Here is a 10,000-nt window from a genome sequence, read left to right on the forward strand (position 1 = left end):
TATCCGGTACCACCCTGAATCCATCAGCCCCGAAGACCGCACGAAGAGCAATAAAACCCGACCTCGAAAAATTCAGCTCGGGGGGAGGGGAGGGAAATCTGAAATTCAATCATGGTTCGAGCTGGCTGCCCAAGCCAGCCAGACACGGCTGGTCATCACAGCCACCGCGATCAGGAGACTCTAACTGACAATGAAAGACACGCAATTACCTCCTAAAATCGTGGGTCCTCGTTTCATTTCCTCCCCGACTCAAGGATCTTCAGGATTGAGGTATCAAGGGCTTCTCTCCGTCTTTCTCTCTCTCTCTCTCTTTCATGGTGACGCCTGTGGGAGAGGGACGTTTTCCCCTCCCTAAATCTGCTTTCGTAAAAAGGTGCCGTCGCTCAGGTCTGAAATCTTTCTTTTGCATGAATTGATGTCATGGGAGAGATGGATCTTAGGCACGTCCTCTTATGTCTCTGTGTGTGTGTGTGTGTGTGTGTGTGTGTGTGTGTGTGTGTGTGTGTGTGTGTGTGTCCATTTGGTGTGAGAGTTGGTCTCCTATCATGAGCTTGGGTAAATTCTATTGGGTATCTCTCGGGCTTGTTTAGGTGGCCTATAACTGTCCTTTCTGGAGATGTACCGTCCCCGAGGTCAGTGTAAGGTAGGGTTCTCTGAGAGGATCAGTGTCGGACAGTTCACGAGGGAGCAATGAAACCTAAGAGTTTTTTCTTTCGTGTTCAGTTCTGAACCTGAATCGTGCAATCCTTTCATTCGTCTGTATATTCGTGCTAGAGTGATTTCTGGGCTCTGGGACTGGTTGACTGGTTTAATCAATTCGTCGACAATCGAGGGGACAATAAAACCTGAGACTTCTTCGATCATGATCATTTATGGACCCGAATCACACTTCCTTCGTTGGTCGTATGTTTGCACTGCACTGATTTCAAACCTCTATAATTACTGCTTAGTTTTGAGTTGATGATGATGCGGAGGAATCGCTCATGCATTAGGTCCTTCTATAAATACGTTGTACACTCATGTGTCCAGTCATTAGTCATACTTTGTGATTTCAAAAATTTCATCCATTCAGAAAGCATTATTTGTCCAAGTACACATCAACAAAGCGTGTATGTTGTAGGGTGAGTGAAGGGAACGAATTAAAAGGTAGGTGGAAGTCATGCATAGAGCGTAAAGCACGAGACATCGACATGGAAAGGTGACAGTGTGGGTGAAGGACATATAGTCAGGGGTCGTAGGTTCAGGCAAGCATAGAGCGTACAGTGGGTACATCGACGTAAAAGACAACAGGTGAGTCCAGATGGAGTTAGGGATCCAGAGGATTCCTTCTGCGTGTCCCCCCCAAAAAGTGAGTGTTAATGGTGTTAGAATTACATTTGACAAACTTGGGTCTTTTCATTTAATTGATCTTCAGTTCAAAATCGATGCTAGAGCCTAAACAGATGCCCATATATCCATCTGATAGAACATACATCCTGAACTGTTTGAAGAACCGAATACTAATCTCATTGAGTGAGCTCAATTCCGACACAGATTGATGTATAATTCTGACTCAGATTGATGTATAATTCTGACACAGATTGATGTATAATTCTGACACAGATTGATGTATAATTCTGACACAGATTGATGTATAATTCTGACACAGATTGATGTATAATTCTGACACAGATTGATGTATAATTCTGACACAGATTGATGTACAATTCTGGCTCAGATTGATGTATAATTCGTTTAAAATTCCTTCAGTTTATGGTCGACGATGTATCCAAAGCTCACATCCATATGTGTACGTGAATAGATGTTCAAGATATCTACTTTGCCGTCATTAGTTAACATTACCGGTGCTTAGATAATCATACATGGAAAAACTATTTGTACGTAGAGTTTTCTGTCAGCAAAGTCGGGCATGTTTGCTTATAGGGATACAGGGTGAGTGGGTTCCGGTGAAGGTTGTTTTGCGTCAAGAATGTGTAATGTCACTATGGCTGTAAATACAAAGGTCTCTGGGAAGACAGCAGGTATGTAAGTGTGTAGGGAAGAATCATATGATGCTTACAGTTGACGGCAGACTTAGAAGGACATTGAGAGGCTGGTGACAGATTTTGGAAGGCTGTGTGGAAGGGGAAAACATGAAGAAGAGATGAGGTAATGAAGACCTAGAGGAAGTGGAGTATCTTTAAGCATATCTTGCAGTAGACGTGAGAGAAAATGGAACTCTTGAGGTATGCACTGAGTCACTGGGCGGAGGAGGGAGTTACGATCATGCGTGCGTTAATAAGAGTGTGATGAAGAAAAGCTCAGTGTCTGTTGACGTAGAAACGAGTCTGTTGAAGGTCCATTACTCCTGCCAGTGTTGTAAGGAAGCGTCTCGAACGTAAGAAGTGGGGAGGTTGGATGGCGCGGGATATGAAATGTCTGAGGACGATACGTGGCGAAATGGGAGTTGAATTGGTGAGAAATGAGAGTGTCAGAGGGAGTGAGAGAGGTGTCGTAATGCGGGCAGTCTGGCAGAGAGCCGACCAGGAGGCGATGAAATGATTTGGACACGCGGTAAGGTAGGGTTGTGTGTGTCAGCAGTGGAGGAAGCGAGGAAGAGGTGGAGACAGACGAAGAATGTGAAGGATGGAGTGAGGGAGGATTTAGGATTATGGTGTCTTTAATGATAATAATAATGGTAATGATGATGATGATGTTAACATTATTATGATTATCAGTATTAATATTATCATTTCATTATAGATATTATTATTAATATCATTATTGCTATTATTATTATTACTATTATCTTTATTATTATTGATATTATTATTATTATTATTATTATTATTATTATTATTTATTATTATTATTATTATTATTATTATATTATTATTATTATTGCTGTTGTTTCTGCTAACCTTCATTATTATCATTTCTGTTGGCATTACCTAAATATAGTCCTCTTCCCATTTTCTGCAGTCATTATTAAGGGGGGGGACTTTTTTTTCTCTCTCTCGCAATTTTCCAGTGCAGAGGAGCAAGGTCTGCCATCGGCCGACATTACATTAGAGGAAATTAAACGACCGGTCGGAGTTGTCCACCGAATTACTACCTAATGACATGCTGGCAAAATGAAAATAATGATCAAATTATGCTAATGGCTGCTTTGGCGATGACAGTTATTAATGAAACGTATTCCAAAATTCTCGCTCGGGTCTCCCTCTCACCTACACACACACACACACCACCCCCCGACACCCCCGATGCCGCCCGAGGGTGTGATGCCAAACCCCCCCCCCCCCCGACACAGCCCAAGCCCCCAATGTGTTATATGAGGTTATCAATGGCTGTATTCATGAATTATTCAGTCGCTTGTTTTCCAGGAAATGTATATATTTTTTTTTTTTTCGAATGTGTATACTTCTGACAGGCCCGCCGTGCACGAATGAGCATTTGGATGTGACTTTTACACCGGGTGATGTGTCCATCTACATATTTGACGCAGCAGTTTTTGCCTTTTTTTTTTTTAATTTCTTTGAGTTCTTTTAGTCACTATGTTTCATACTGATGGTATTGGTGAAGCTACTGCATATTCAGTAGATGCGACATATGTATACATATACATACATACATATATATATATATATATATATATATATATATATATATATATATATATATATATATATATATATATATATACGAACAAAGTGCATATGAACGTGCACCTTCATAGAACTTACAAACCTCCAACCCCTGTGCAACAAGCAGGAGCCCTACCGCTAGGCTATATATGTTTGTTGAGTATTCCTGGTAAATTATATGGGAGGGTATTGAGTGAGAGGGTGAAGGCATGTACAGAGCATCGGATTGGGGAAGAGCAGTGTGGTTTCAGAAGTGGTAGAGGATGTGTGGATCAGGTGTCTCCTTTGAAGATTGTATGCGAGAAATACTTAGAAAAACAGATGGATTTGTATATAGCATTTATGGATCTGCAAAGGGCATACGATAGAGTTGATAGAGATGCTCTGTGGGAGGTATTAAGCGTATATGGTGTGGGAGGCAAGTTGCTAGAAGCATTGAAAAGTTTTTATCGATGATGTAATGCATGTGTACGAGTAGGAAGAGAGGAAAGTGTAGGAAGAGAGGAAAGTGATTGGTTCCCAATGAATGTAGGTTTGCGTCAGGGGTGCGTGATGTCTCCATGGTTGTTTGATTTGTTTATGGATGGGGTTGTTACAGAGCTGAATGCAAGAGTTTTAGAGAGAGGGGCAAGTATGTAGTCTGTTGTGGATGAGAGGGCTTGGGAAGTGAGTTGTTGTTCGCTGATGATACAGCGCTGGTGGCTGATCGGGTGAGAAACTGCGAAAGTTAGTGACCGACTTTGGTAAAGTGTGTGAAAGAAGAAAGCTGAGAGTAGATGTGAATGAGAGCAAAGTTATTAGGTTCAGTAGGGTTGAGGGATAAGTTAATTGGGAGTGGATTTAGCATCGGATGGAACTATGGAAGCGGAAGTGAGTCACAGGGTGGGGGAGGGGCGAAGGTTCTGGGAGCGTTGAAGAATGTGTGGAAAGAGAGAACGTTATCTCGGAGAACAAAAACGGGTATGTTTGAGGGAATAGTGGTTCCAACAATGTTATATGGTTGCGAGGCATGGGCTATAGATAGGGCTGTGCGGAGGAGGGTGGATGTGTTGGAAATGAGATGTTTGAGGACAATATGTGGTGTGAGGTGGTTTGATCGAGTAAGTAATGAAAGGGTAAGAGAGATGTGTGGTAATAAAAACAGTGTGGTTGAGAGAGCAGAAGAGGGTGTATTGAAATGGTTTGGTCACTCCCCTTACGTCCTTTGCTCTCACCTTTCTTCATTCTGCACTCAGTCTCTTCTGGTACTTCATCACACAAGTCTCCTTCCCAAGCTCACTCACTCTCACCTCTCTCTCTCTCTCTCTCTCTCTCTCTCTCTCTCTCTCTCTCTCTCTCTCTCTCTCTCTCTCTCTATATATATATATATATATATATATATATATATATATATATATATATATATATATATTATTATTTTGCTTTGTCGCTGTCTCCCGCGTTTGCGAGGTAGCGCAAGGAAACAGACGAAAGAAATGGCCCAACCCACCCCCATACACATGTATATACATACTCGTCCACACACGCTAATATACATACCTATACATCTCAATGTGCACATATATATATACACACACAGACACATACATATATACCCATGCACACAATTCACACTGTCTGCCTTTATTCATTCCCATCGCCACCTCGCCACACATGGAATACCATCCTCCTCCCCCCTCATGTGTGCGAGGTAGCGCTAGGAAAAGACCCCATTCGTTCGCACTCAGTCTCTAGCTGTCATGCAATAATGCCCGAAACCACAGCTCCCTTTCCACATCCAGGCCCCACACAACTTTCCATGGTTTACCCCAGACGCTTCACATGCCCTGATTCAATCCACTGACAGCACGTCAACCCCGGTATACCACCTCGATCCAATTCACTCTATTCCTTGCCCGCCTTTCACCCTCCTGCATGTTCAGGCCCCGATCACTCAAAATCTTTTTCACTCCATCTTTCCACCTCCAATTTGGTCTCGCACTTCTCCTCGTTCCCTCCACCTCCGACACATATATCCTCTTGGTCAATCTTTCCTCACTCATTCTCTCCATATATATATATATATATATATATATATATATATATATATATATATATATATATATATATATATATATATATATATATATATATAGGAATGTTGATATTTAGATAAATTTATTAAGTATTTGATACCTGATGAGGTTGATTGTCTTCCATGAAACATGTAATGTTCTCAAATGAATATAACTGAACTGTTTTACCATTCCGCGGCCTGAGAGCTTGACCCCGTGCTACCAGAACGCTAAGCGGAAAGCTTAACCACTTGATCAGCGATGACCTAGAATCTGTCTTTCCCTAAAATTGTGCATCAAGCGCCCCAGTGCGCCTCTCTCTCACTCCCTGCGGGCCATGAGGGTGACACAGGCCGGCACGAAACTTGTAGATTGCAGTTCCAGGGAAAGATAGGCTTCAGCCTATCGGTGGTCAAGTGGTAATTTCGTCCTCCTACCGTTCCCAGTAGCCAGGGTTCGGCTCTCGGGCACTCAGTGGTCAAACTTTTTAGAGCGATGGACGTGTCAATGATACATGTCCTGATATATAGACATTGGCGAGGTGCCCTTAAGTCGGTCTACGGTGTTAAATGGACCAGAGTGTGAGCGGCCTGTCATCCCCCCTCTGGCCTATACAGTGAGTAGGCTGGGCCCTGGAGCGGTAAATAGCAGAAACATTGATGTTTTCTCACCCATCGGTGGCTAAGTGGTCACGCCGTGCGCCAACTGTTCTTGGGAACCCGGGTTCAAATTTTTCTAAAGCAGTGTTGACTAATTAGCATGTCTTCAGTAGCTTATATGTATCGATGCTTTGCGTGACCATTCTGTCTCTGTCTGTCTGTCTGTCTGTCTGTCTGTCTGTCTGTCTGTCTCTTTGTAAAGTTTGAAGAGGGTTGCTGACTAGACGTAGGAAAAATATCTGTCTGTTTATCTGTGTAATCGTATATTTACCTGTCTATCTATTTTTCTCTCTAATCATATATCTACCTCTATCTTATATATATCTGTCTGTCTATCTGTCTGTCTGTTTATCTGTCTATATCCGTCTTGTCTGCCTGTCTAACTGTTTATCCCTCTATCTATCTTTCTATCTATCTATCTATCTATCTATCTATCTATCTATCTACCTATCTATATCAGGTAATCAATCAATCTATCTATCTATCATCTATCTTTCTATGTATCCTATATCTATCTATCTATCTATCTAGCTATCTATCTATCTATCTTTTCCTCTTTCCACGGTGTGGATCAGGCACACATGCAGCCACCCTCGCTGCCACCCAGGACCCACGCGCCATGTGTTAAAGTGAGACACGTACAGTCTGTATTACTCTGGGAAACATGGTAGTAATAGCAGGGGCCGGTGACGGACGCACAAGGTTGATAAACGAATCTACTTTGATAAGTAGAAAAATCTCCGTCACTCTACTCTTTTCCTCCCAAGGTAGATGTCTGTATTTCACAGACTGAAAAGTCTTATTATCTATAGTCTTAAAAAATGTCTTTAAGTATAATGGTATATCATTATCTTTTTCAGAAAGTCTTGGATTTATGAACTACCACATTGCTGTATGAGGAGGAGAAGTGGTGGTATACCGCTTTAATCACAGCCTCATAATAATTACCCGAAGAAGGAAATTACCCATTATAATCAGGGATAATGAAGCCGTAATGGCTAGGCTTTCAGCCAAGTTTGTGGGCCACATAATGAGGTACGGTAGTGGTCTACGAATATCGTAATTTGACGATGAGGTTTCATGTTTATGCGTACATCATTGATCACAGTTGATTGAAATGGTATATCATTAATGTCTCTCCTAGTTCGTTGGATAGTGTATTCCCTGTGACTTTTACGTTAGTAGCCAGTGTCATATATATATATATATATATATATATATATATATATATATATATATATATATATATATATATATATATATATATATATATATATATATGTGTGTGTGTGTGTGTGTGTGTGTGTGTGTGTGTGTGTGTGTGTGTGTGTGTTTGATCATCAAAGCAAGTTACTGAAAGCTAATCCGTGTTAGCTACAAACTCTTACGATTATCAGGTTTAACCTTCAAAGTATTTCACAACCCAGGAGAAAGATATTCACATCAAAATAACAATAAGAGACCTGTAGTATTGTAACGACTGTAAACAAAAGACTGTACACCTTATTATAGTGTCATAACCCATGAATCATTGTAGCTATAGACCTCTTGACTTAACCCTCTCTTATTCATTCACACGTGCGTTAGATCGATATGTTCAACGCATTCATAAATCATCTTTATAAATTCAGTAGGAGAAATGCTTGCCTACGTCTCGTTAATTCCCTTAAGCGAGAGACAGGGAGAGACTATGAGGTGGTGACGAACCTCTCACATATCATTAATGTCTCTCACTCTCAGCTCTCGCCTTCGCCTTGTGTCTGGCCACACCATCTCCTGGCAGCATTGGACGAGATGGCCACGTCTTGTTGTGACAGACACAGGCGAACCTCGTAATTGTTTTCTGATGCTCTCAGTGTATAGTTGCTGGTGATGCAGTGTCTGTGAAGCGCACAGAGCCAGCACGCCAGCAGACTCCACATCTCTAAGGACGTGTGGGATATGCTTCTTTTTGGCAGCTGGAGATCAATGCAAGAATATCTGTCTTTTGGGGAGCGTAGTTTAGAGGGAATGATAAAGGGGGAGGGAGTTGTTGTTGAGATGGAGGGGTTTCTTGGAGATGAAGGATCTTCTTGGAGGAGGGGGAAGGTTTTGTTGGAGGTCTGTTGGGAGTGTTAACTGGGAGGACTAGAAGAGATGATTTGTGGGAGAGTTCTTGGAAGTGTTGATTTGAAGTGATGGGTTTTGGGAAAGGAGGAATTTCGCGGGGGAGATGGGTTGTGGGGAGTGTTGTGATGGGGAACAGAGAGCTAAGAAAAGAGAGTGAATGGAGAAAGGTTATAGGACACGGGGTTCAACACCAGTGCTCCATCCTTCGTCTGTTTCAACACTGAATTCATATTGCTTTTACTGGCTGATGTGTGTTAGCAATACTCGTTTTTTTAATCCCTTGAGCAGGAAATTAGAGAAATATTAATCATCTCTTTTTTAATTCCATTTCATTCCTATTTTTTTCCCTCCCTTACGATGATTGCAGCTAACACACACACACACACACACACACACACACACACCAGTGGCAGATTGCTAAAAATCTTGGTTTATTGATAACTGAACACTTGGTTTACGACGTGATATTAATACGTTACTTTTATTTCCTCTTTACTTATCTTTCTCTTGCACAAATACTTCAAAAGTCTTCAACTCCTAAGATTACAAGCACCTGGTCCTTTTAACACCAGTGAATTAAAGATGAAAAAGTCCTCCATTTCATCAACACTATCTCCTTAAACGAAAAAAAAAAATAGATACTTTCTAAACAAAAAAGGAATACGTTTCTTTTCATCAATACCAACTCAGATCAAGAAACCCGTTCCTTTTAATGAACATCGACTCCTTAAGTTTAAGAAAGAAAAAAAAATCTGTCCCTTTTAATCATCTATCAACGCTAACCCCTTTAAGAAAAAAAAACAGTGCTTTTAATCAAGGTCCAATGGTCCCCTTAGATGGTCCAAGGCCAAGGCCAATGGTCCTTTTAATCAACACCAAACCCTTCAATTAAATGAAAAGATGGAAAAAAAAAACACCGTCTCTCATAATCAAGACTTAACTGCTTCAATAAGAATAAAACGTTCTCCTGAGTCAACAGTCATGAAATATATTCACTGTTATTGCTTCAGTCCTCTGGACCAGTTCAACGACCCCCCCTTCAAGGCAGTAGTAATAGCATCATCCCCACTCAGGCCAGTCAGCCAGTCAGTCACCCACCGACACCAGGCATCACCTCACCCACCCTTGCCAAGCACTCGGGCGTTTTATCAACCCTCCAATGGTCATGATACGATGGGGGGGGAGTGGGGGGGGACCAGCCCGCCTAACCACCATAGTATCCTAGGCTGCGTATGCGGGTCGTGTGGTACAAGGCACTCCACTGGAACAAAGGGCTCGAACCTGGAGAACAATGAAGGGAGCACAAAAGAGAGATAGAGAGAGAGGAGAAGGATGGCGAAAGGATGTGAAAAAGGAAGGGGTCTCTCTCTTTTTCTTTCTCTCTCTGTCTCTACCCTCATGCCAGTTTCTAGTGTCCAGCGACTTCGTCTTGCTCGACTGTACACTCTGAAGCGTTTTTTTTCTTAATTTCAAAGTAGACTAGGGAGAGAGAGAGAGAAAGAGAGAGAGAGAGAGAGAGAGAGAGAGAGAGAGAGAGAGAGAGAGAGAGAGA

The sequence above is a fragment of the Panulirus ornatus genome, chromosome 1 (genome assembly GCF_036320965.1).
Source record: "Panulirus ornatus isolate Po-2019 chromosome 1, ASM3632096v1, whole genome shotgun sequence".
NCBI lineage: Eukaryota > Metazoa > Arthropoda > Malacostraca > Decapoda > Palinuridae > Panulirus > Panulirus ornatus.